At 37.6% G+C, this 26,737-nt stretch overlaps 1 long non-coding RNA gene across 1 annotated transcript in view; it reads right to left on the reverse strand.

The window, feature by feature from the left end:
• Positions 1–7,988: 7,988 nt before the first annotated feature.
• LOC129037965 (uncharacterized) overlaps positions 7,989–26,737 on the reverse strand; it is a 29,199-nt gene continuing 10,450 nt past the window's right edge. The window contains exons 2-3 of the long non-coding RNA XR_008503029.2: positions 15,751–15,846; positions 7,989–14,683 (exon numbers count right to left, since the gene is read on the reverse strand). This is a non-coding gene — a long non-coding RNA (uncharacterized LOC129037965). The remainder of the gene's footprint in view (positions 14,684–15,750; positions 15,847–26,737) is intronic.

A 26,737-nucleotide genomic window follows, 5' to 3' on the forward strand; every position in this document is an offset into this window, starting at 1 on the left:
TATTTCACTTTTATGGGCAGTTACCCTCTCCTGTTAGCCTCAGCTTCTAGACACACACACACACACACACACACACACACATCCAGTCATCTGTTTAGTAATGTTGGAGCCAAGAACAGATTACCTGTAGCCAAGTACACCACTGATTTTTATATTTCTTTACGGAAGTGTAGACTGACTTTGACACTCAAACTCTTGAATAATAATAAAGGATTGAAAAAACAGAACTTTTAAATCATTTTGTTACTTTTGAATTACATAGGACAGAACAATAGTTTTAAGTAAAAAAATTATGTCAGCATATTATTTAAGATCATTTTATGTAGTTAATTTATATAATATTTAAAGTCTATTATCTTACATGTAACTTAAATAAAATTATTGACTTTAACATCACAAAAGAAATATCTGAACAGACTTTCACCAAATTTGGAGAATGTGTTTTGGATTAGCTGAATTAAAATGCAAACTATACAACATTACAGAATTCATTGGGGCACCCTAATGGGCACCTCAGGGAGATGGGCAATCATCCCTGAAACTGAAGTATCCACATTAGAAACTGTTAACTGCTTATGGAGGAAAATACACCATACATATTAACGCATGGTGAACAGAAAAGAAACACAATATCAAGTACGAGTTCCAAATCAAAATTCACCAAGCAGATGCTACAAATTTTAGGTGCTGATGAGTCATTGTGCTATATTTTGCATTGGCAACTCTGTAGAGTATGTTCCAGGGTTAGAACCATCAAGGACTTATTTAAATAAATAAATGATGGTTCATACATCTTTCAAGAAGTGTAGAATAGGCCAGTTAACTTCTTTGTACATAAACAGATGGAGATGGAGGACGGAAGGCTAGAAGGATGGGAGGAAGAGGCAGAAAGAGAGATTTAGGCTTCTCCCATTTTAAAGGTGATAGCCCCTTTCATTTAAATATGTAAATAAAAGAAAATGTATTTATAAATTACTTTTGTTTGGTCTCATACCAAATGCATATTAATATTTTCATTGACATTTTAACAATGTGTTGGGGAATCAAAAATGGACCAAAACTAACTTTATGATCTGATGTTTGTGATTCTTATATTTTTATTCCTTAAAATATCAATTGGATTATTTAGATACTCTTCATTTTTTGATTCTTAATGATAATTAAAATAAATGTTTACACTACTATGTATAGACACTTCTCAAAAATAACACATTGTTTCTATGAAGAGTTTAGTCCCAGTAAATAAAATATAAACTGAATACAATTTAAAATTTTATTTTCTTTTATAAATTGGTTTTTAATGTATTAGTGCTAATCATAATGCCTCCTATAATGAGGTGAATGTAAATTATGGATCTGGTGAGGCAGCTGAATGTAAATTATGGATCTTGTGAGGTAGATGTGCAGAAATTACTTCATAACAGTCAAAACAATTAAGGTGTTCAGCATCACTGTGTTGGGTAGTTAACAAAATGAGTAACTGAATCATAAAATTTATCTGGTTGTCATTAATTGGCATGCATACTCACTTGATGTGCTTCCAGTGGGCTCTAAACAGTGCAGCTATTAAGTGGAAACTTTTAATAATTTTATTTTGTATAATGCTCTTTTAGATGGAAATAGACGTATTTGCCATTTTTGCCTTACAAAGACAAGAATTCTCTTGAACACAATCATAAACCCTAGATGTACAATATCACTAGTGAGAAAGTACAGTTTAGCAATAATTTTCAAATGGTATGTTGAGACTTGTCAATGGGTCATAAAATCAAATTACAGATTTGTAAAAGAGCAACTTTTATAACATAGTAGGATGGAAGAAAATGAATAGAATAGAACACAATAACAACACCAAAGTGCACTGTACAGAGGAAGTATTGTTTTGTGAAACTTGTTTTCTGTATGAGTATGTTTCTGTGAGTATACACACTGGGTCATAATGTAAAATATATTTCTTTCTATGGGTTATAATTTTTAAAAGTTGAAGTAGAGGATATCACAAAATATGGGAAAATAAAATGGGGGAAAAAGAAAGGGATCAATAAGGAAATTATTTCTTCGGGGAGATTAGAACAACAAATTTGTAAAACATATATACTAGCCCAATAAAATCAGCTTAGTAATGTAATATAGACCATCAAGCTGTACTCTCAAACCTCACTAGGATGTTCCATTAAAAAGTGTAGCTTAATGAAGACTCTCCAATTGTGATGACTCTGACTCTACCAGATAGCAAGGGCTTCAGCTGAATCCAAAAACTCGTCTCTGAAAAGAACAGAAAAAATGTGGTAACAATAAAGAAGAGTCGTGGGAGAACAAAGTTATTGAAGGAATAATGGAACAGGAATATAATGGAAACTAAAGACAACCAGATCCAGCACAGTAAAACTAGGAGTTCTTTTTTTGAATTAAAACATTGCCAAAATCTCATTTCCTTAGCAGACTCTGAAGAGTAGAGCCCCCATAAAAGAATTTTTTTAAAGGCAAATAAAATACAAAGAAAGATTTGTTCAGATCGACCTTTGGGTTAAGAATAAGACATTTCTTAAGATCCTTTTGTAAAAATCACATTCAGACATAAACTAACAAAAATGTATGCAGCAATTATAGTAGCTCATGCATAATTATAATACTGGATAAAATAATATACTATTTTGTATGGGTTCTTAAAAAAATCTTTTTAAGGTAAAAGAAAGGTACATTTCTTGAATGTTTTGCACTGCAGAAGAAAACTGCCTCAAATCTATTCTCTTTACTTCTGGAAAGAGTTCCTTATATTTTCTTCTTCTTTTTTTTTTTTTTTTTTTTGAGATGTAGTTTCGCTCTTGTTGCCCAGGCTGGAGTGAAATGGCACAATCTCGGTTCACTGCAACCTCTGCCTCCTGGGTTCAAGTGATTCTCCTGTCTCAGCCTCCCTAGCAGCTGGGATTACAGGCATGTGCCACCATGCCCAACTAATTTTTGTATTTTTAGTAGAGATGGGGTTTCTCCTACGTGCACCAGAATAGTTATTTTGTTGTTAAAGCCAATATTGGAGTTTCCTCTCACTTGCAATATTCGGTTCTAACCGATAGATCTGCGAGCCATGTGCCAGGCCCTGTACTGTGCCTAGCAGACACAATTTCCTAGTAAATGTCCTCAACAGTCCTTTGTGACAGCACTGTTATGGTCCCCATTTTAGATATGAAAAAACAGAGGCTTAAAACAATTAAGTGACTTGTCCAAAGTCACCAAGCCAGGAGGTCCTGAAAACATACATTTATATTTAAAACATTCTCATTAGGTTCAATACTTTCCAAAAGTAAAATCCTATATTACTTTTCTAACTTTTCAATTATTTTAAAAACTAGAACTTTCAGGATAAAGGTTAAGTAGTGTTGGGAGCCCAGTGCTATTCTCATTGAGAAGAGAGGTAAAACCAACGTTCCTGACCTTTCTTTCCACATACATGTAGTTAAATCCTAAAATATACAGGCACTCTTGAGACAAGAAGTATATCTTGTCCACAGTTCTTTAGTAAGTAAAATCTTCAAACCAGGCAAAGCAACCCAAGGGTGTTTATTATCAAAATATCAGGGTTTTTCATGGAACCCAAAGGAAAAACAGAGAAGCCTGAGATCCTAAGGACATGTAATCAATGACTGAAACTATTAGGGCTCGTGGCAGCTATTCTACCTCCATCTTTGCTTCTTTCCCATTGTGTTTCTGCTTCAGTCTTCTCTCTCTCCAGATGGGATGCCTGGCTTTGGCTGCATGGAAATAGACAACCTCTGATTATAACAGTTATTTTCAAGGGGCCTATGGAGAAGAACCAGCTGCTCTTTATTCAAATTTTAAATTCCCTAAGAAGGAAGCATGATTGGCTGGACATGAATCAAGTGTTGACCTCTTGTGATCCGAGCACTATTGCAGGATCAGGTGGCATGAATAACCACTCTCAAGTGGCTGAGAGGTGAGGTGATCCTAGAGAGGAGGAGATTGGCTACACAGAAATCCAAAAAGCTGTTTGACTATAGGATTAGCATTAAAACAAACCAAGACAAAGTCGGAGCTAAATTCAGGATGCACAGAAGTTCAGGAGAGAACTGTGGGGCTGTCAGGTAACGGTTTGAGTCCCCAGGGAAACTTGAACTTGGTCATAAGAGATTTGGGAAGAAGACGGGAAGGTAATCCAAATAGGGAAATCTGAAACCTGAACAACAGAATGTGATCTTATGAATGAATGAAAGAATCATTTTTAAAATAAAATATGTAACAACAGAAGGAGACATTGAAAAAAAAAATGAACTGATGTTAAAAGTGGAGCTTTTTGGATATCCCTAAAGAGGTAGTAAGAATTATGTGGTGTCTCTTCGAATTCTTCCAGAAAGACAAGACGATAAATGAATTTCTTGACTAAGTGCTGGTTTTGAAGTGAAAGCTTTATCACCACAACTAAAAAATATTAGTCATTGATTAAATGATAATGAGTTTTTAAAATCCTTCTTCTTTCTCCCCCTGCTTCTAAACAACCCCATCTGCCTGACAGATCGATATAAATTGCTCCATAATTTAAAGGCCTAGTGTTTACTCAGAATGTTTGGTTTGTGTGTCTATTGCAGTCCACGTAGTGCAAATATGAAAAAAAAATCTAATTTTCTTAATGGAAAGTCTATAATTGATTCAATCTAATGTATTTCTGAAAGATTAATAAAGCTGCTTTTCATCATGGCAATAAGACAAATCTTAAACAAAAACTTCTCTCAGGAGTGAATGGTAACCCCAGTGACCTCCTTCTCATGATCTGCAAGCACTTTATAAACACATCCAAGTGGGATGTGATGGTTGGATCGACAGTCATCTCTCCTGAACTAAACTAGATTGCTTTCCCACTCAAGTGTAATAAAAATGTAAAACACAAATAATGACCTTTATTTATGCTTTCTAGATCAAACATTATGATTCTCAGAAATGATTTTTCAATTAATTCTAAAACAAGGTTATTAATATTAGTAGCTTGATAAATTATAAAATGCCTCTTTCTTTTCCTCTGTCTTCTCCCTTTTTCTTTGCCTTTCCATTATGTCACTCTCTTGTTTAAAAAAAAAAGTCCAATCTTGGTAAATGCCTGATTGAGGTCAATAGACACGGCTATGAAAAATGAGAACAAGAAAAGTTATCACTCATCTTTCATCTGGCACCTAAGTTTGAGAGCCTCCTGTATGTAATGCACTGATTAGGTGCTGGAGACACAATGTGGAATAATTAAGACAGAATCCCTTGTCTCTTCTCTTCCTCTGGGATAGGCAGGTAAGTAGAGCAGTGAATAAAATAGAACTTTGTTGGGAGTGCTGTAAAGGAAACAAGGGACTAAAACAGAAATGGGAAAACCAACTTTAGAATGTATGCTCAGGAAAGCCTTGTCTCATTTTAGGTGACATCTAAATGGTATCTCATTTTAGATATCATTTGGGTGATACCTAAAATGAGAAGAAGCCAATTATCTGAAAAGTATGTTCTTGTGTGTGGGCAAGGCAGGGTGTCACCCCTCAGCAGGCAGTTTGAGCAGAACTAGAACATGGAGACTCTGAGCTGAGACAGGATAGATGGATTCTAGGAAGCAGAAGAAGATCAGTGTGGCCAGAGGTTAACAAGCCAGTGGAAGGATGGCATGAACTGAGTTGGACAGAGGTTCAGGGCCACATCATGCAGGGTTTTATGCGTTATGGGGATGAATTTGGGTATTGGTTTTAAGAGCAGTGAGAAGCCACTGAAAAGATTTAATCACAGGACCTGATTCAGTTTCTGTTGCTGCTACCTGAATACAGGATTGGAAGGGCACAAGAGCAAAAGCAGAAAGACCCCTAAAGTAATTGTGGCAAAAAGGTGATAGTGGCCTGGACTACAGTGTGTTTGCAGAAATATAGAGAAGAGGATACATTAAAGAATATTTTGAAGACGGAGCTAGACCTAAGATGGATTGGGTGCAGGGGAGGTATCTGAGGAATAGGCAAGGAGGGAGATTTCAAGGACAACTTTTAGATTCGGGACTCGAATGATCATGTAGATGATGACGATGTTATTTATAAGACTAACGAAAACTAGGGAGGTAAGAGGAGAGTAACAACTAGGATGTTTGGGCTACAGAAAGTCCAGGCTTAATGTGCTTTAAATCTTATGAAAATATGTCATTTAACATAACTAAGAGGTATACAGCAGCGCAGGATCCAAGTGCTGGACTTTAGGGCTCTGAGTCCACCGCTCTGTGGTTCTCTTAATTCTGCCCTGTTCAGTATGGGTCTATCCTCAGACACAATAGCTGCGACAGTTTCACGTATCAGTACATTTTTAGACAGAAGTGGCCATCTTGACCACTGTCTCCTTCCTATAAGTGAAGAAAGATTTTCTAAAAGTTTTGCAGAAGTCTTTACTCAGTTCTTATCGGCAGAATATAACTATCCCCAACCAACTGTATGCAGGAAAAAAGAGATCTTCATATTTTCTTGTATCAATAAGGATATTTTTCCCAAATTGAAGATAGAATTCTCTTCCCAAAATATGTTAGGAAATTGCAAATCATAAAATACAATCAGGATTTAGGTATTTACCCAAATGTATTGAAAATGTGTGTCCACTGAAAAACCTGCACACAGATGTTTATAGCAGCATTATTAACAATTGCCAAATTGAGAGCATCCAAGATGTCCTTCAATAGGTGAATGGATAAACAAACAGTGGTATATCCATATAATGGAATATTATTCAGTGATAAAAAGAAATAAGCTATCATGCAATGAGAAGACATGGAGGAAACCTCAATGCACATTTCTCCTTTTTTTAACCATCTAGCTTAAAATGTGATACATGCATGTTTCTAAGTGAAAGAAGCCACTCTGAAAAGACAACATACTGATATTCTGAAAAAGGGCAAAGCTATAAAGACAGTAAAAGGAATACTGGTTTCCAAGGGGCCAGTGGGGAAGAAGGGGAGAAATGAGTAGGCAGAGCACAGAGGATTTTTAGGGCAGTGAAACTATTCTGCATGATACTGTCATGGTGGATACATGACATTATGCATTGGTCAAAATCCACTCTGTACAACACAAACAGTGAAACTTAATGTAAACTATGGACTTTAGTTAATCATAATTTATCAATATTGTTTCATCAGTTGTTACAAATGTACCGCACTAATGTAAGTTAATGCTGAAATAGAGGAAACTCTGTAGGGGTTGGCAGTGGAGAGGAATTTATGGTTTCTGCTCAATTTGTCTGTAAACCTACAATTTTTTTTGAGACAGAGTCCCACTCCGTCACCCATGCTGGAGTGCAGTGATGCAATCTTGGCTCACTGCAACCTCTGCCTCCTGGGTTCAAGTGATTCTTGTGCCTCAGCCTTCCTAGTGGTTGGAACTACAGGTGTGTCCCACCACACCTGACTAATTTTTGTACTATTTGTAGAGACAGAGTTCCACCATCTTGGCCAGGCTAGTCTCAACTCCTGGCCTCAAGTGATCCACCTGCCTTGGCCTGACAAAGTGCTGGGATTACAGGTGTGAACCACCATGCCCGGCACCTACAATTACTTTTAAAAAAAAATAGTCTATTAAAATAAAATCAGGACTCTGCCAACAAGAAATACAGAATAAACAGAGAGTTGCATAGGTGGCTAATGATGTCTACAATGGGTGAGGGAAAGAACTAGTTTATTTTTAAACATCTTGAATTTGAAGTGTGAAGTATCATGTCGAATGTGTCAGGTAGGCAGTCAAATGTATGAATCTGACAGTCAAAGGATAGGCCTGGGCAAGAGATATGAATTTTGAAGGCGAGGGGTCAAAAATTCACGGGAATTAGTAAGACCTCTGTATTAGTCCATTCTCATGCTGCTATGAAGAAATACCTGAGACTGGGTAATTTATAAATAAAGGAGATTTAATTGACTCACAGTTTCTTTTTAAATTTTTTTTTAATTTTAATTAATTTTAATTTTTTTTTTTTTTGAGATGTAATCTCGCTCTGTTACCCAGGCTGGAGTGCAGTGGCGCGATCTCGCTCGCTGCAACCTCCACCCCCCAGGTTCAAGAGATTCTCCTGCCTCAGCATCCCGAGTAGCTGGGATTACAGGCGCGCTGTAACTTTTGTATTTTTAGTAGAGACGGGGTTTCACCATCTTGGCCAGGCTGGTCTTGAACTCCTGACCTCATGATCCACCCGCCTCGGCCTCCCAAAGTGCTGGGATTACAGGCGTGAGCCACCGCGTCCAGCCAACTCACAGTTTCTTATCGCTGGGGAGGCCTCAGGAAACTTATAATCATGGCTGAAGGCACCTCTTCCCAGGGCAGCAGGAGAGAGAATGAGTGCAAGCAGGGGAAATGTCAGACACTTATAAAACCATCAGATTCTCACGAGACTCACTCATTATCACGAAAACAGCATGGGGGAAACTGCCCCCATGATCCAATTACCTCCACCTGGTCCCTCCCATGACACATGGGGATTATTATAATTCAAGGTGAGATTTGGGTGGGGACACGGAGCCAAACCATATTAACCTTCTAGGGAGAGGGAGAAAAACAGACGGTTCCAGGACCAGGTTTGAGAAACTGTGGCAGGAGAACAGGGTCTGGAGGCAGGGAACCCAGGCTGATTCACTCTGACTACTTAAAACTGAATGAAAAGGAAAACCTCACCTTTGCACACCCAAGTAACAAAAGAATCAGGGCTTACTCCCTTTGCAACCCACCCCCCGACCTTTTTTCTGCCTTGCAGATGAAAAATTAAAGTACCTCTGATTGGTCCCTTCCTGCAACCAATCAGACTGGTCATAGGCCAAGTCTTCATGTGTAACGTTGTAACTTCACTTCAGCCTCTGATTGGTCACCTTCTACAACCTATCAGACTGGTTGCAGGCCACTACTTCATTTACATAGGGTGTAAACCAAGTAACCAATGGGAAACTTCTAGAGGGTATTTAAACCCCAGAAAATTCTGTAACAGGCTGTCTTGAGCCGCTTGCTGGAGCCCACTCCTGCTCTGTGGAGTGTACTTCTGTTTCAATAAATCTGTGTTTTTCTTTTGTTGGTTTATGCATTTTGTCTAATTCTTTGTTCAAAACACCAAGAACCTGGACACCTTCTACCAGTAACAGAACTACCACATTCAGAGGTTGAACTTGAAGGTGATGGCAATGAAGGAGAATGAGAAGGAGCAGGCAATGAGATTTTAGGAAAATGTGATGCCAAGAAAGCTAAGAGAGGAGAGTGCTTCAGGACACAGGGAGTGTCAAATCTTATATTATTAATTGGTTGTTGCTGGGGTTTCTTGGTTTTGGGTTTTTGTTTGTTTGCTTGCTTGTTTTTGTGGACAATACTTATTTTGGTTTAATTCCTTTTTTTGCTTACTATCCTTTCTTGAATTCCACGCCTTCCATCTGGCTTATTTTGTTTGTTTTTTGTTTTGTTTTGTTTTGCTCAGGAATTAGATAAATAACTCATTTAGTGAGGGTGAACTTCTTGGTTTGTGTCAGAAAATATGTTTGTTCAGCTCTTAATCTTGAGTGATTGTTTTGGGTATAAAATTCTAGGTGGACATTTTCCTTCAGCATTTGATGATACGATTACATTGTCTTTCTACATCAATTAACGCTAATAAAAAGCCTACTTTTATTTTGATTAGTATCTTTATAGGTTTTCTTTCTTTGGTAGTTTTTAAGAGTTTCTCTTTGTTTATGATAATCTGTAATTTCCTTACGATGTATTTAGGTGAAGATTTTGGTTTTGCACTATTCAGAACTTAATGTACTTTTTTCAACTTAAGATTTAAGTCTTGCAATTTGAGAAAATTTTCTAACATATCTCTTTAAATATTGTCTCTTCCAAATTTTTTTATTCTCATTTGAATCTTAGTTAACTTAAATTGGAGCTTCTCATTTTATCTTCCATGTGTCAACCTGTCTTTCATACTTCCCGAGACAGATCCAGGTTTTTTGGGACCTGCAGTTTAGACAATCTGGGAGTCTTTAAACTTAGACTCCCAGAAAAGATCTGGGAAAGAATACAAAAGTACGAGTAGAAAATTAGATATGAAGTACATATTTCTTTAGAATGAGAAGTAAATCACACAAATTGTAAATTGAAACAAAACAAACAAATTCTACAAACATAATAAACTCCAGAAAAATATTGTAATATGTATATTAACTACTGGAATACCTCCATAATAGTTTTATTCTTCTTCTTTTTTGGGTGCATATTTTCCTGTGACAATAATTATGTAATATATTTTTCAATTGAGGGAATGAAAAATATTTAATCTCTCCTCTAGCTTGGTTATTATTGACAGTTTTTTTTAGTGCCACAAGTCATCATTGGTCAAAAAATGTGCATGGACTCTTGAATGCTATCTAACATAAGAAAAGTATGACAGAAGCCAAGCAGAATGAAAAATTTCTGCAGTCTTCATCAATTGCAGTTAAAAATCTCACTTTGCAAATTTGTTTAGCAACATATAACAGTATAAACACACTGCTTAGGAGGAGCATATGCTGAAGGGTCTATGCAATTGAGGGCCCTAGAGCTTAAGCATCATTACTTCATTATAAATCCGGTAAATCAGTCTCTGTATATTTCCTGTTTATTTCTTTCTGCTGTATTCTTATTTCTTCAATTCTATTTTGCATTTCATTAATTCTCTTTTCAATGAAGTTAGTCTACCATTTAGCCCATCTATTGACTTTTTCACTTCAATGACTTTTTTTAATCTCTGAAATTGTTTTTTCTTTTTCACGCCTTCCTATAATTTTCATAAAATAATGTCTATTATTCAGTTCATTCTTCATATATTCTAAACATTTTAAAGATACTGATATCTTAATTTATCCTAAGTTGCTCTATTATCTGTAATTCCAGTCATTGGAATGCTTCCAATCATTACAGGGGCAGACAATCACAGCGTGGTAGACTGCCTTGGTGTTTTGTAGCTTTTGATTGTATGCTAATTATGATGACAGTCTTACATGTGTCCTGGCTTATGAAGGCATCTCCATGGAGCACTTTTCTGTTTATCTTTATGAATACAGCCCAGATCTGATACTTTGTCATACATAGGGCCTGCAGTTTTGACACCATCTCTGCACTAGTATTAAAATCCCATCCCCTTGTTGAAAACAGATGTAAGATAATTTGCTCATTCAGGAAATAGCAGATTTAGGAGGATAAATATTGTTATTTTTCTATGGATAGAGGTAGAAGTTGATACCACTCACCAACACAAACACACATAGAACTGGAAAGATGGTCACTAGCAGCTCCCAGTATCACTTTCCAACAGCTTTATGACTGGAGAGAGAAATAAACTTCTATCTTCCAGTTTCAGTTTGCAAATTCCAGTGTACAATGCTCCTCTTGAATGTGGTGTTCAGAACCAAATGGCCTGATGTGAGCCAAACATCATTAAAAAAATAATAACTCTTATACAATTGAGATTGACATTCTAATTCTGTTTACATGATTGCAGAGTTTTCTTGCAGCTATTGGCTGATGTTTTTAATCACCTGTTATTTTTCACACGTGGACACAAGTACTCAACATAGGAATCCTCCGTTCTGTAATTGTATGATTAATTTTTTACACCTAAATTTAGGGATTATATGTATCCCTTTTACATTTAATCTTACAACTTTCCCCACATAATATCCAAGGTTTTTTTTGGAATATTTATTCTACCATCTGGGTGAACAGATGGATGGATGGATAAAACATCTAACATTACTCCACTCAGTAGAGCTGACTGTTTTACAGTCAGCAGTGCTGTTCTAAAACTATTTCAAGCTCTGGATCCTGCTTCTATTATTTCCCTATCATTGCCCCACTTTCTCACTTTTTTTTGGATATTGCAAGCAGCCACCACTAGCAGCCAAGGAAATTGCAACTGAAGAGAAAAGCTTATCATGAAGAAATAGTAATTTATGAAGTGGTACCCCAGTGGCCTGGATTATTAAAGGCTCCCAATGAGCCTAACTCCCTTTGGAGGAGCAGTTTATGCAGTAGGAGAAGCTGATTCAACAGATTTCTGATTCTGTACCCCCTCCTGGTATAGGGTATGCTATCACCAACTCTGCTAAGTGATGAAGTTTCATGGCACATGTAATGATAGCACAGCGGGACTTCAGTAAACAACAAAAATTAAGAGGTAGCTAGAGAAAGCAAACAATTACGGAAGAGAAGACTTAAGGATGGGGAGAGGTGGCTGCTAAGGCAGAAAATTCTTCCTGTTTCAGGCTTAAGTCTAGGGAAACATAAATACAGTAGTCTATTGTACAACTGTCCAATCAGAATGGGTTTTGGCCACTATCAGCCTGGGAATGTTTGTAACAAGCAATTGTAAGAGTTATTTGGCTGATTATTAGTCCCTGAAACCATTCTGTCATTCTGTGCTAAATAATAATAGTAATAATCATAATAATAATTTCAAATTCTTTCGCACAATGATCTTTTAAAAACTCAGCACACTCTAATTCCTAGCAAAATATTATTTGATAAGGGATATGGCATCATATTACTAATCTCTCAAAAGCTCTTGAGGGATATCATGTTATCCCATTGGCTATCTCTGACTATAGTCTTGGTTAAATGAATGATCTCCCTAGAGATGATGAGTCTAACAGGTATAAAAGACTTGATTCTTTTATTAAGTGATTTTTTTCTCAAAACTGTAAAGTCCTCTGTGTGTATATTTAAACCCTAGAATTGATTGTATTTCCCCTTATATAACTCCCTTAAAGAAAAAAAGTCTATAAACCTATCAGAGTTCTCTTTTGGGGGATCTTCACTCGTGTTAATGTTTCTGCCATGCCTCCAAAAGCTCCCTTCCACATTCCATATTTCCCCTTCTTTGTATCTTCATTTTTTATTGACTTATTCATAGAAGGAAAATCTGTTTCTTGGTTTTCTGGTGGTGCTTAACCCATATGTTCTTTCAATAAAGTGAATATTTACGATGAGACATTATTATAGATATTAAAATGCTGACAACACCACAAATATCATAAAATCCAGAAAATAACAAAATAATTAACTGCTTGGCAATCACCATAATCCTTTTGCTGTTGTCGTTGTTGTTGTTACCTACACTTTGTTTCTTGTTTTTTGTTTGTAAAATACATGTAGCAGAAAATGTATCATACTTTAAAATGCTAAAGATTAGCATTTGTGATTCACTATATGCTGATTGTTTTGAAAAGCTCCTTCATGGGTCCTATTTCATGTTTGAAAGATGCTAGCCAAAATCCCTCTTAAGCAAAGAGGAAATTGCTTCTTCTTCCTTGATTCTGGATTGTCTTCTTCATCCTCTTCAGGAATAGAGAAAGCAAGGAGGCTGGGCAAGTCAGTGAATCCCAATTCCCATGTAGCTGTCAGCTGCAGCCCTGACAAAGCCTCTGCAATGTCTTTCCTAGGGGGCTTAGCTGAGCAGTGCCTGAGCTGTGCAGCCCTCCCTTGGTAGCAAACGTCTGCATGTGCTGATTTCTTGTCAGGGTAATGATTGCCCAGGATGGTGATTTCTTGTACAGGATCGCTGTTGTGTTTCATGAATATGTGAGTATGTTGGAGCGGGGTGTTGGAGGAAAGATCTTTAGCTCAGCAAACAACAAATCAGCAAATCTACCAAAGTCTCAGTCTCTGCCCCAAGATAGTGAAGAAGTATAAATTCTGGTTTGATTTTAATTGACTAGAATTAGATTTAAAAAGACAGATTTCAGTTTTTCTGTGTTAAGACTAAGTGCCTTTTCATTTATGTTGTTTATTAAGTAATATACACGGAAAATAAATACAGATGAAAACTATGCTGACCTAAATAACTATTTGCCTTGTCTTCTGCAGATGTAATTTGAAAGCCTGGATAAAGAAAATAAAGTTCCTTAGGGTTTCATGTGATTACAAAGGAAACACTCCAGAAAACTAAAATGGCAAATATATTTAAGGTAATTCTCAGTGAATAGACTTGGGTTGCCACGATCCATTTTATTATTGCTTTTCTAAATTGCTTTCTTACCGTTCTCTACCAGAGCCTCAGATCAATCTCTATGAACTGTTGCGAGAACTTGTCCAATGTAATGACACCTGGCACAGAGCTGTAATTATTTTACGTGCAGGGCATGTTATGCTGTGCACTAGGTCTTTTGCTTCATTAAAAGACTTTGAGTCTCATAGTAGGCTTTAAGCACAAAAGAGGGCACCATACGGCAAATGTTTTAGTTTAAGTAGAATTTCTCCAGAAAGCAAGGAGCACAAGGTCATGGGCATTTGGGAAATGAGAGGTGGTGGGGAGGCATCTAGAGCACAGCACATGTTATTGATTTATTGCCTCTCAGCTCCAAATCCTCCTTTCTTTCCATGGAGCTGAATTCTGTAAATACCTTCCCATCACCAGCTGGCCCAATGTTCAGCTCTGTCAGTGGAGGAGCACTGAAGGAAAGAGTGTTTTCTCTTGTTCTGCTGTACTCACCTTGTTGGGCTCCTGCAGAGGGTGCAGTTGTTTCAACAGTGCCTAGGGGCCAGCAGCAAGTGCTCCCACCTGTGGCAGCTTCCCCAGCATACCCTTGGGATCTGAAGCGCCTCACTGCGGCCAGCTTTCCAGCACTCTCCTTTTGGGCCGCTTCCTAGGAGAAGGTCCACTCCAGTTCTCTGCACACTTCCCGAGGAAGCTTCATAATAGAGTATTAGTGAGCATGGTTTCTCCCCTAAAACATTTTCCCCAGCTCCCCACAGTCTGTAGAGTTCTGAGGCACAGCACCTTCATGAGGACAGCTTCCCTCGAACTCCAGGGGGAGGATTTCCAGCAAGTCCCACCAGAGCGGTGCCACAGTGAACTGCTCCATGCCCCTCCACAGTCAGCATCTCAGCCCTGGAGGAGCGGCCTTTTTCTTGGGTGCTCTATTCCAGCCCCAGGGTTGTGTCTCCCTATGTCTACTGTTCTTTACTTGTTCGCATTCTCCATGCTTCTATTAGCTGATTCCTCATTACTGAAATCCCCTATTACTTATTTATGTTAAACTTTCCCTATTTTTATGTGATTTCTGTCTCCTGTTGGACTCTGACTGATAGAACCCCTCAGTGATGAAGAAGAGAGAAAGGTTCTCAGTGCTTCACAGAAAGAAATGCTGCTTTTCCCCTGAGCATTTCTGTTCCATTTACCCATCTTCCTAACAACACCCTCCCTGCTCTCTGTGCTTGGTCATCAATGGCTTAACCCCATTGAATATTCTTCCCATAAAGTTTTCCTACTTCCCTCACTCCCCATTTCCCCAAATCTGTGCCTGTCTTAGACAAAATCTTGGGGGGATGAGTAAGAAAAATCACTTAATTTCTCCATGAAATGTACCAAAGTAAAACCTGCACCTTGACCTTTAAGAAAATTCCCAACTTTATGTTCTGTAACAGATACTTGAATAAGACTCTGACTTGATCAATATTGCAAACTGCCAAGTCTGTGAAAGTTCCTGAAAATCATGCTGAGAAACAGCAGAAATTTGTTCATAATATGAAGGTCAGTTGAGAATTTCTGAATTGCATTGGACAGGATCAGAGCCACGATGGCCTGGTTTGACACTATAATCTGTCTCAACCGTGGCACACAGAAAATCGGTGTTCATTATATAATTTTCCAGTGCATGACCAGAGTAGTGACAAATTTACTTCCCATGATGATTATAAATAAAAGAAATGCACTGTAAGTGAAAGTTAGAGATGCTGAAATATACACTACACTTACTTCTTTGATCTGATTCCTCTACTGGCCTTTATCCTCTTGGCCCAAATAGACATGTACTCCAATTATTTCTCTAGGTGTAGGTAACTTTAATCTCACCTACAAAAAGAAAGATTCATTTGAAAAATTAGCATCTGAGCATAAAATATGAAACAAACAATAGACTTTTGTCCAATAACAGAAATACGTGACCAGATTCCATTTCACAAGCATGCTGCAAAGGGTATAGAGCTATTCATTTTATATCTGAAACCCATTCATTTAAGAATACGACATAAAACCCAGTTCCCAAAACCTGCATAAATATTGTACTGAGGCTCAGCCTAGGTAGTGCTTGGCTTTGCAAGTTTCATTTTGATATACATTATGGTCTGTTCACCTCTTCAATTAGTCTCAGAGGTGAAAGACATAGAGGATTTTTCTCTTGAAGCACTATGAATCTCAGAGGGTATAGTAGCAGAAGGGTTTTAGGGGGTGGAAAAGGGTGAGAGCTGAATGGGGCCCATATAGGGGATGTGCAGAGTGTCGTGTGGATTCAAGTGCTAAAGATGAGGATGGCCTTGGGGTCTGGGGCCTCTGGAAGTAATCAGCATATATAGAGATGAATGACACCATGATATTAATCCTGGCCGACCCTAGTCAGATAGCAGAAACAAGACTTTGGGTGCTGAGGAGTAGAGAAGTCAAAATACAGAAAATGCTAGAAAAAGAACTTAACAAAGATAAATGTGGAGAGTGGGACGAGTGGTGCAGAGGACTGCTATTTTTTTAAGCCATTAATTTGTTAAAAAGTAAAATGGTCTGAAAGGCATCATTTTGATAATAATTTTAAAAACTAATTTTGAGCCACAGATAAAGATCCAATGAAGCCTCTCAAACCCCACCAACATCTCTGAAAGCCTAAGGCCCTGTAACTGTGAGTTACAGTGCTTGTTACATTCCAAATGTTTATCTCAAACCCAGACCTCCCTCTCAGTTTCCTATCCCACATATCCAAATGCCTTTTCAAAATATCTACTTGTATGTCTAATAGGAACCTCAAATTTTATATGTCCAGAACCCAAATCCTGATCTTTTTCTCCCTATTATCACCAAAACTAAAACTAAAACAAACTCCTGCATAGAAGTCATACATAACCAAATTGCTCAGATCATTTCATTGCATAATTCCTTCCAAATCCTTTGCCCCCTTGCGCTTTGTTTGTGGTCTTATGTTTTTTATGCTTTTTAAAATTTTTTGACAAAATATATGTAACATAAAATTTATGATTAACATTTTTAAGTGTATAATTCGGTAGTATTAAGTACATTCACATTGTTGTGCAACCATAACCATTATCCATCTCCAGAACTCTTTTCATCTTGCAAATCTGAAACTCTGTACCCCTTAAACAACAAATACCTTCAGCCCCTGGCAACTATCATCTAATTTCTGTCTCTATGAATTTAACTACTCTAGGTATCTCATATAAGTGGAACCATAGAGAATGCATCCATTTGTGACTGGCTTATTTCACTTAACATATTGTCCTCAAGGTTCATCCATGTATCAGAATTTCCTTTCTTTTTAAGGCTGAATAATATTCCATTGTATGTATACACCACATTTTGTTTATCCGTTCATCTGTCAATGGACATTTGTAATGCCTCATCTTTGGCTATTTGAATGATGCTTCTCTAAATGCAAGTGTACAAATATCTGTTTGAGACTCTTCTTTTAATTCTTCTGGATATATACCCAGAAGTGAAATGGTTGGATCAAATTGTTTGGTATGTTCTTTGGCAAAACTACAACCCTGGTCAAATTCTCTCTCTCTCTCTCTTCCCCCACCCCCATCCGCCCCCGTCTCTCACTCTCTCTCTCTCTCTCTCTCTGTGCCTAATTTAACCCTGCACTCCTGCAGCTGTTCATGGCAGCAGAAGAAACAAAAACATTAAATTCTCTCAATTCCTGACTAAAAACTAGTATGACCAACCATCCTGGTTTGCCCAGGACTATTCCATTTTTAGCACTGAAAGTCTAAATCCCAGAAAACCCATGAATTCCAAGCAAACTGGGACAGTGTGTCACCCTACCAGAAACCTGAAACAGGCCTTTGATCGCACCTTGCAATCACATTATGCTTTCCTAGGCCTTTTATCCTCCTACTCCCTCCATCTCCCCAGTCCTTTCCCTGCCAACCCCTAGTAACCACCATTCGACCCTCTGCTGCTATGAGTTAAACATTTTAACTTTTTGAATTTCTACATATATGTAAGATCATGTTGTATTTGTCATTTCATTCACACCTTCTCCTCACTCCTTAAGCCTCCAGCACATCTCCTCTCCTCACTCTCAACTCATTATCTTGATTCCTATTCCAATGATTAAACAGAAGCATCCAGAAATTAACTTTCCAGATTCCTACCACCATCTACCCACTTGCCATGGTCTATACCCACAATCTTTGACTTCCCTCCTAGTACCTATCTGTAAATTATCCATTTACCTAGAGAGGAACTCTCCGTGTTCCTCTCTAAAGCCACTTCCTTGTTTTGTGAACTACATCCCATTCCTTCTCATCTACTGAAGAATCTCTCTCTAGCAATTATCCCCTCATTTTAAACATCAATTTCTCCTTTACTGGGTTATTTCCAAAAACAATAAAATATTCTGTTATTACTCCTGTGATTAAAAAAAACAAAGAAAAAAAACCCCACTTCCCCCGTCAGCTGTTAGACCATGTCTCTAATCTTTACAAGCAAAACTCTCTGAAAGCATTTTCACATATTTTCTCCAATTCTTCTCCTCTCAGTCTCTCTTAAACCCTCTTGAACCTAGCTTTTTGTTCCCTACCATGATATTAAATCTGCTATTGTCAAAATTCCCAATGATCTTTATATTGCTAAATTCAATGATTGATTTTCAGCCCTCCTCTTACTTGTTAATAACATTTGATAAGTTAGATGAGTTGCATCTGATAGGTTGATATACTTGGTCAGTCCTTGTTATCTAATACATTGCTGGGTCTTCCTCCTGTCTCCTCATTTCCTTTTCTTCTCTTTCTTGACTTCTGAAAATCTGGCGTGCTCTGTTCTGTTTTTGGCCCTTATCTCTTTTAGATTCAAACTTTTTAAGAAAAAGTTATTAATTTTAAAAAATTGAAAAAAATGTAGATATTTATGGTGTACAAGATGTTTGAAAACATACATATATATATGTAGTGGAATGGCTAAATCAACCTAATTAACATATGTATTATTTCACATATTTGTGATGGTAAAATCTTTCTTATCAATTTTCAAGCATATAATACATTGTTATTTTTGTACAATAGATTTCTTGAACTTGTTCCTCCTGTCTAACCAAAATTGTGTAAACTTTGACAAACATCTCCCCAATCCCTTCCCTGCCAACCCCTGGTAACCACCATTCGACCCTCTGCTACTACGAGTTAAACATTTTAACTTTTTGAATTTCTACATATATGTGAGATCATGTTGTATTTGTCATTTCATTCTTGGCTTATTTCACTTAAAATAATGTTCTTTAGGTTCATCCATGTTGTCACAAATGGCAGAATTTTCTGTTTGTAAGGCTGTATAGTATTCCACTGTGTATATATCCCACATTTTCTTTATCCACTCATCCACTGATGGACACTTGGGGTGATTCCATATCTTTATCTTGGCTATTGTGAATTGTGCTGCAATGAACATGTGAGTGCAGGTGTCTGTTCAACATACTGATCTTATTTCCTTTGGATATATGCCCAGTAATGGGATTGCTGGATCACATGGTAGTTCTATTTTTAATTTTTTGAGAAACCTCAATACCAGTTTCCATAATGACTGTGTGCTTCCCACCAACAGCGTGCAAGGGTTCCCTCTCCTCCACATCCTCACCCACACTTGTTATCTTTTGTCTATTTGATAACAGTCATTCTAACAGCTGTAAGGTGACAGCTCACTGTGGTTTTAATTTGTATCTCTCTGATGATTAGTCATGTTGAAAATTTCTTCTATATCTGCTGGCCATTTGTATGTCTTCTTTTGAAAGATGTCTATTGATGGGGTTCAGGACATGCTACCTCAAAATATGACATGTCGGCATTTTGAAACCACCCTTACAAGGCTGATGAGAATTATAAGCCAAGATTTCAGCAAAATTATAGTTAGGCATTAATCAGGGTGCATTGGTGCACCTAGATCCACTTTCTTACAGCTGCTGACTAAGAAACTACATAGAGCATGCTGACTCGGCTTCTGCATTGTTCCTGTAGATAAGATTTGTGATATAAAATTATAAAACCTTTTGTACTCAATAATTGCCTAAGGTATTTTTTGTTTTTATTTTATTTTTTATTTTTTATTGAGATGGAGTCTTGCTCTCCTGTCCAAGCTGGAGTGCAGTGGCACGATCTTGGCTCACTGCAACCTCCACCTCCTGGGTTCAAGCCATTCTCTTGTATCAGCCTTCTGAGTAGCAGGGATTACAGAGGCATGCCACCCATGGCCGGCTAATTTTTGTATTTTTTAGTAGAGACGGGGTTTTGCCATGTTAGCCAGGTTGGTCTCGAACTCCTGACCTTAAGTGATCCTGCCTCAACCTCCTAGAGGGCTGAGATTACAGGCATGAGCCACTGCACTCAGCCAAGAATTGCTTAAGGTATTTTTAAATCCTTAATTCCAGCAGAATGGCTGATGCTAACCAGTCTGAAGACTCCCCTTACAAGGGAACTGACTCAGCACAAGAATGCAGTTTCTACATCACCCTGTCCGATGATTTCACATCTCACTTCTTGACCAACTGGCAATCCCCACACTTCAGCCCATTCCCCATCCAGACCCCTTAAAACCCCTACCCTCAAACCTCTTGGGAAGGTAGATTTGAGGTTTCTTGTTGTTAAGCTGCCCTACAATTATTAAACTTTTTTTCTGTTGCAACCCCTGGTGTCCCAGTATATTTACTCACTGTGCATTAAGCAATGAACCTATTACAGTTACAATTTGAGAAAACAGCAGAAGCAGGAAGGTCTCTCTGACTGTCTCCCACCCTCATGCCCTGAATAAGGCCTTCATTCCAGAGGCGCCCATCCTATACACAGAGAAAAGGAATGTTCTTATCTCTGAAGACATACAAGAAACAGTGAAGAATCTGAACAAACAGGCCTTGTTAAGTTTCTCCTAGTTTATTACCATTAGATCATACCCCTTTTATCCAATTATACTTCTCTGTAGCTATCTGCTTTTTCATCAAATTTAGCATAAAAATACACATTTTCTGTTTCTTTGGGAGTTTATTTCCAAAGGCTCCCAAGTCACATAAAACTTATTTTAAATAAATTTGTAATTTTTAAATTAATCTGTCTTTTGTTATAGGAGCCACAATCATGAACCTTGTGGTGAGTAAGGAAAATATATTTCTTTTCCTTTACTATTCAGGGTTTTTGTCCATTTTTAAGTGCGGTTATTTATTTTCTTGCTATTGTGCTGTCTGAGTTCTTTATACATTTAGTATATTAATCCCACTTCAGATATATCATTTGCAGATATTTTCTCCCATTCCAAAGGTTGTCTTTTCACTCTGTTGTTTCCTTTGCTGTGCAGAAGAATTTTTAATTTGATCTCATCCCATTTGTCTATTTTTGCTTTTGTTACCTAACCTTTTGTTAGGCATTATTTGATCCACACTCATTCTTTTGGTGATCACACCCAGCTTCCTGCCTTTAAAGATGCTGACTGCCCTCAAATTTACATCTCCAACCCAAACCTCTCTCCTGAACTTCAGCTTCACACACTTTAGTTGCCTAACTAGCATCTCCATTTGGAAGTTAAATAGACATCTCAAATATATCCCAAAACTGAAATTTACAATCTTTATTATCTCATTCTGAGCTTTTTCTCCCTAAAGGCTTCCCTATCATAAATGATGGTAAATGTATATTTTCAGTCTCTTAAGCCAAAATATTTGGAACCATCCTTGAGTCTTATATATTTCTTTCACAGTTTATATCCAAATTATCAGAAAATGCTATTTGGTCTACCTTCAAAATACACCATGTTGCAGTTGGTGTTTTGCTGGTGTTTCTGCTGTTCAGTAAGGGATGGCTGTGACATTTTCCTGGCAGTTTTTCTGCTTCAGCTTGGGTAATTTCAAAATAACAGAAAAATAGAGCAAGCTAATGAATCAAAGGGTATAGCATGGGTGTGATACTTTAATTGCTTCTAAGAATTTCCTTTTTTTCCAAGAAGTTATACTTAGAAACACATACACGTAGCTGAAGAAAGATGAAAAGTAAAGTAAGACTATAGCTCTGGTACAATGGTTTAATATGTTCTGTACAGGGTCTATCACATTCAGTGCTTAATGACTACTCACTGACACAAATAATACTATATGACATTTATATAGTGGCTTTCTGTGTGCACAGTGTTGTTATATGCATCTCATTCAACACACTTACTCTTTACAATAATCCTACCAGACACTGAAGTCCTTGAGGGCAGAGAGTGCTTTGCATCCCCAAATGCTAGCAAAGGGCCTGGCGCTCAGTGATTGCCCAGGAAATGTTTGTTGAAGTGGTTGACTCACTGACATAGGCTTATTATCCTCATTTTACAGCTGATAAAATAAGACTCAAAGAGATAGAATGACTTGTTCAATATCACCAAGCTAATAACTGGGAGTCAGCCATCTTCTAATTCCCAAGTGAGTGTTCTCCACAATAATCACAAGCTATAATTACTTCGGAATGAGTTATGGCATCTCTGTAAAGTGGGATATAACACATTAGAGTAATAATCTAACACAGTATGATTGCTAAAGATTTAGTGCAGATCTCTGCTACAAAAGCAAAGCTAAATATTGGGGCAATATTTTGCCAGAGATCTGAGTTATTTGCTTTTGCAACAAAGAGTCCACACAACGAGAGAATGCTACGGGGCTTCCAGAAAGATGGTCATCTCACCTCTATTTGAATACTGCTCCCGGACAGCCCACTCAATATTGGAATCTTTATTGTTAGAAAGATATTCCTTATTTAATATAACAAATATCTACTGAATTTCTACTGTCACTGAATCAAAGCTAGGTCTACTCACTCAGTGCAATACAGTGCACTAAAGCCAAACATCCACAGAGAGGTTTCACAGCAAGAGAAAGGAGGGTGTTTACTTGCAGGACACCAAAAAAAGGAGAATCAGGAAGCTCATGCTTAAGACTCAACCTCCCTGGTGATTTAAAAGCAAGGATTTTTAAAGGCAGGGGTACATTTAAGGAAAGCAGAAGTTAAAGGCAAAATCATGAATCAATACATGGAGGTTATACACTGATTTGGCCTAAAAAGGCCGGATATCTTGAAGTGGAGGCTTACAGGTCATAGGGAGACTCAAAGATTCTCTGAATCGCTGTTGGTTAAAGAAGAGAAACTTTGTCTAAAAACTTGGGGTCAGCAGAAATGAATGTTAGGGTCTGGCCTGTGGGAATGACTTTCTCCAGGCCTCTCAGGAAGAAATTTAGAACATACAACCGCCATCGGAGTTCAGTCCTCAGTTCCCCCTTATCTGAGGTCTATGTGCCAACAGATGGCATTGTCTATTTGTCGGGGTCTAGGTTTCTGAAAAACAACTCAAGGAAAATATGTTAAGATGTTATCTTTAGTTTCTATAGAAAAACAAACATCTTGTGACTCTAACTTCCTTGGCTATTTTCTTAAGTTATTATTACTTGCTTGCTTATCAGGTTGCCTATTTCCTTCTTAAGGCTAGGCAGGTGCTGAAACTTTCCTTGAAGGAACTCAAGATTGTCCTTTATTTCTGTGCTTGGTGGTTGAGGGAGCAGCAGGCCCCCAAGAGTGGCGGCTGCTCTAACTACTATCAGTCGTTTGGAGTTTTCTACTCCATATGTTTAATCTTTGTCTACCTCCCTACCCTACTCCACCTACCTTTTTAAATCTCTGAAGACTACTATCATACCTACTCTAAGTAGCCCCATTCCTTCCTTCTGGGTTATTTTCAACCATGTTTCATGTGACATCATGTCCATATTTCTCATCATCCTGGTCCTCATGCTCTGAATAAAAATTAGATTATCACGAGTCCTCTTAAAATATACTTAGCAGAACTTAATACAATTCCTCAGGATAATTTGAAAATGCAGGCTAGGTCCTTGACTCTCCCTAAATTTAGTTGACAGAATTTCAAATAATTGCCTTTTTCCCAAATGTATTGCTTCATGTAGAGTATACTAAATGTATGTTCAACTAAAGAACAATTTTTTCAATTCACAGAAACTTTTGCCCAGAGAGCTGCACCAAGCCTGTGCACTCACAATTTTTTAAAGATCCTAATAAACAACTTCGTAATTTTCTTGAAGTTCATCTTCATTGTTTCTGTATAGCTTTTGACATTGAAGGCTAAACACACCAAGTTTGCAGGCCAATTTTACCTAAACAGTAATTCTTCCTCAACCACAGGTAAAGTCCTGGGCTTGGGCTATTCTACCCTTAGCAGCTCTTGGTAAACTACGCATTACTCAGCCCATCCTTGAAACCTCATGTCCCACAGGATTTGCCATAGTCCCCTAAGTAGGACCCATTGGACAGAAGCACTTGCCCCACAAGCCCTCCTGAAATCAGCATTTGCATTACTGGGGTTGACCTTAGTTTTCTGATTGCTAGCCACCTCTGTATAAGTGCTTGACCTGATTTTCTTTATGTTTAGCTATTGGCCAGGGTCATGTTCTAACTAGGTAGAACACTTGGCATCTCAACTTCATTCTATCACCTTCTATATGAAAATTTCACTGGCTCTGTTCTGCCCACCAGATTGGACTACCATAGATATTGATAGCTCCTCAATCGAGCTGAGGTTCACAGTATCCTTTCGGACAGGTATCTGGACTGCAGGTCTCCCTTTTCTAAGAGTGGCCTTACAGCTGGATCAAGTCCCCTAAGTCCTGGCTTCATCCCAAGTTCTAGCCTCCATCTCTCCTAATCTGCCTGTGTACATCTATGATTTCAGCAAGCCTCAGTCCAAAAGCAAGCCTGCTAAAACTCCTGTAATAATCTTTCACTTGACCTTGTCTCTCATAAACAGTCGTCTACACTTTGTTGATTTGATAAGCTTATTTTTTTCTTCACTCAACTTGCGAACAACATCAACAAAAAATGTTGTTCAGTCTTTTCCAGTACAAAAAGAAAGAAAAAAAAATGTTGACTTGAGCTATGTCAGCCTGCGTGAGGCTTCTCTCTAGTTTTCAAAACAATCACCAATCAAAACTGCTTGGGTAAGGTTGCTTAAGCACACTATAATTGAATTCACATTTTACAATTTTATAGTGGAAACAAGAAAGATGTAGTCAAATATCTGCCTAATTTAATGCTATTTCTAGGACAGTCTCTTAATCCACTAATCCTAGTTTAAAAAGAGAAGAAAATGAGATTTATTTAGCATGAGTTCTTCCTAGTGAACCTATTTTAGTCCCTCATATACATGCTTAACGATTTATACTTATTGCAACTACAAACAGGTGGAAACAGCCTGGGATTAGTTAAATAGTGGCAAGAGATGACTCCTACAGGTAACAGCTTCCCTTGACAGAGAATCACAGCACCTTTTTTTTTGACCTCTTTGAAATATGTTCCTTAAGTAGTTTAATAAATAAACAACAAGGGTAATGTAGATTTTTTAAACAGAGTTTTACGTCTTCTCTCAGAATGAAAAGAAAGACGAATTTTGGCATTTGTCAGAACTGGTTTCAACCTACAACTAGACAGCTACATGACCTGAACGTCTTTAATTTTGAATTTCCCTGTGTGTCAATGAGAGCATAGTATCTTACAACTTGATTGCCAGGATTAAACTAAAATGTAAAGTAACTAATACGTAAGAATTTAATAAAGGTAAAATCCCTTTCTCTTCATTCTCTTCTAAATGTTAATCTAAAGTTTCTTATACAATTAATTTTCCTCTTTAAGATTTAGTTTCCTATTCTATATAACAGAATAAAACTTTTATAAAACATATTGTCACCATTATCTCCTTTCAATATCTTCCAACTTACCCTAAGTGAATACTAGTTTCCAACTTTCTTCAGCCATATAGAAACGTGGGAAAAATTAGTAAAATAGGTATATGCTCCCCAGTTACTAAAAGGGTAATGAAGTGCTCATACTAATGCTTTTGAGAATATCCTATTTTATTTAGATTGGGTATATGTGATTATATTAAATAAACAGTATTCTTTTAAAACACGTAGACCTTGCACAAAACTCTCCATATTTGGGGGTGGAAGGTGGGCTTTCCGAATGTTCCCCTCTCCCCCAGCCCATTTCTCCCAGACTACTCTCTTTAATGGGTTATTCCTGTCACACATTACTAAACTTCCTGACATCGCCATTTTTTTCCCATGGAAGCATCTAGTTAAATCTGCTACTCCTGCTGCCATTTAGGGGATATTGTTTCATCTCCACCTATACGTATACCTTATTTAAAAAAACATTGTTTTCATTTTCCAACTACTGTCTGCAGTCATCCTCTGATGCCTTCCACATAGTGGGGACTCAGCAATCAGGACCAGCTTATTCTCTCCTGGATCTTTTGCTCCCCAAAATCCCCGCCTATTTTTTCAGTGCTCTCAGGTGGTCCACACTTGATGCTTCTAAAGCCAAAGTCTCATTCATGGCAACAAATAACCAAGCAAGCCCCATGCCATGTCAGCCAGCCAGGGCACCCAAATTGTCTTCTTCAATGGCCATGGCATGACTTTCCAGGTTCAACCAATCTCAAGGCAGCTTTGGAACAATCAAGAAACAGTTATGCCCTAGGTTCCAACTAATCTGTGGGAGGCAAGCACACAACAAATAAGAAAGAAATTGCCAAAGAGTATACTATTTACAATTATTTTCTTTATGTTACATTTTATACAACCTTACAGAGCTTTGTAATGGCTAGAATGTCTAACAAGCCCAGAAAATATTCTCTACCTCCTCTCTTACCTTGAGCTGAC

This window comes from Pongo pygmaeus, chromosome 5 (genome assembly GCF_028885625.2).
Source record: "Pongo pygmaeus isolate AG05252 chromosome 5, NHGRI_mPonPyg2-v2.0_pri, whole genome shotgun sequence".
Taxonomy (NCBI): domain Eukaryota; kingdom Metazoa; phylum Chordata; class Mammalia; order Primates; family Hominidae; genus Pongo; species Pongo pygmaeus.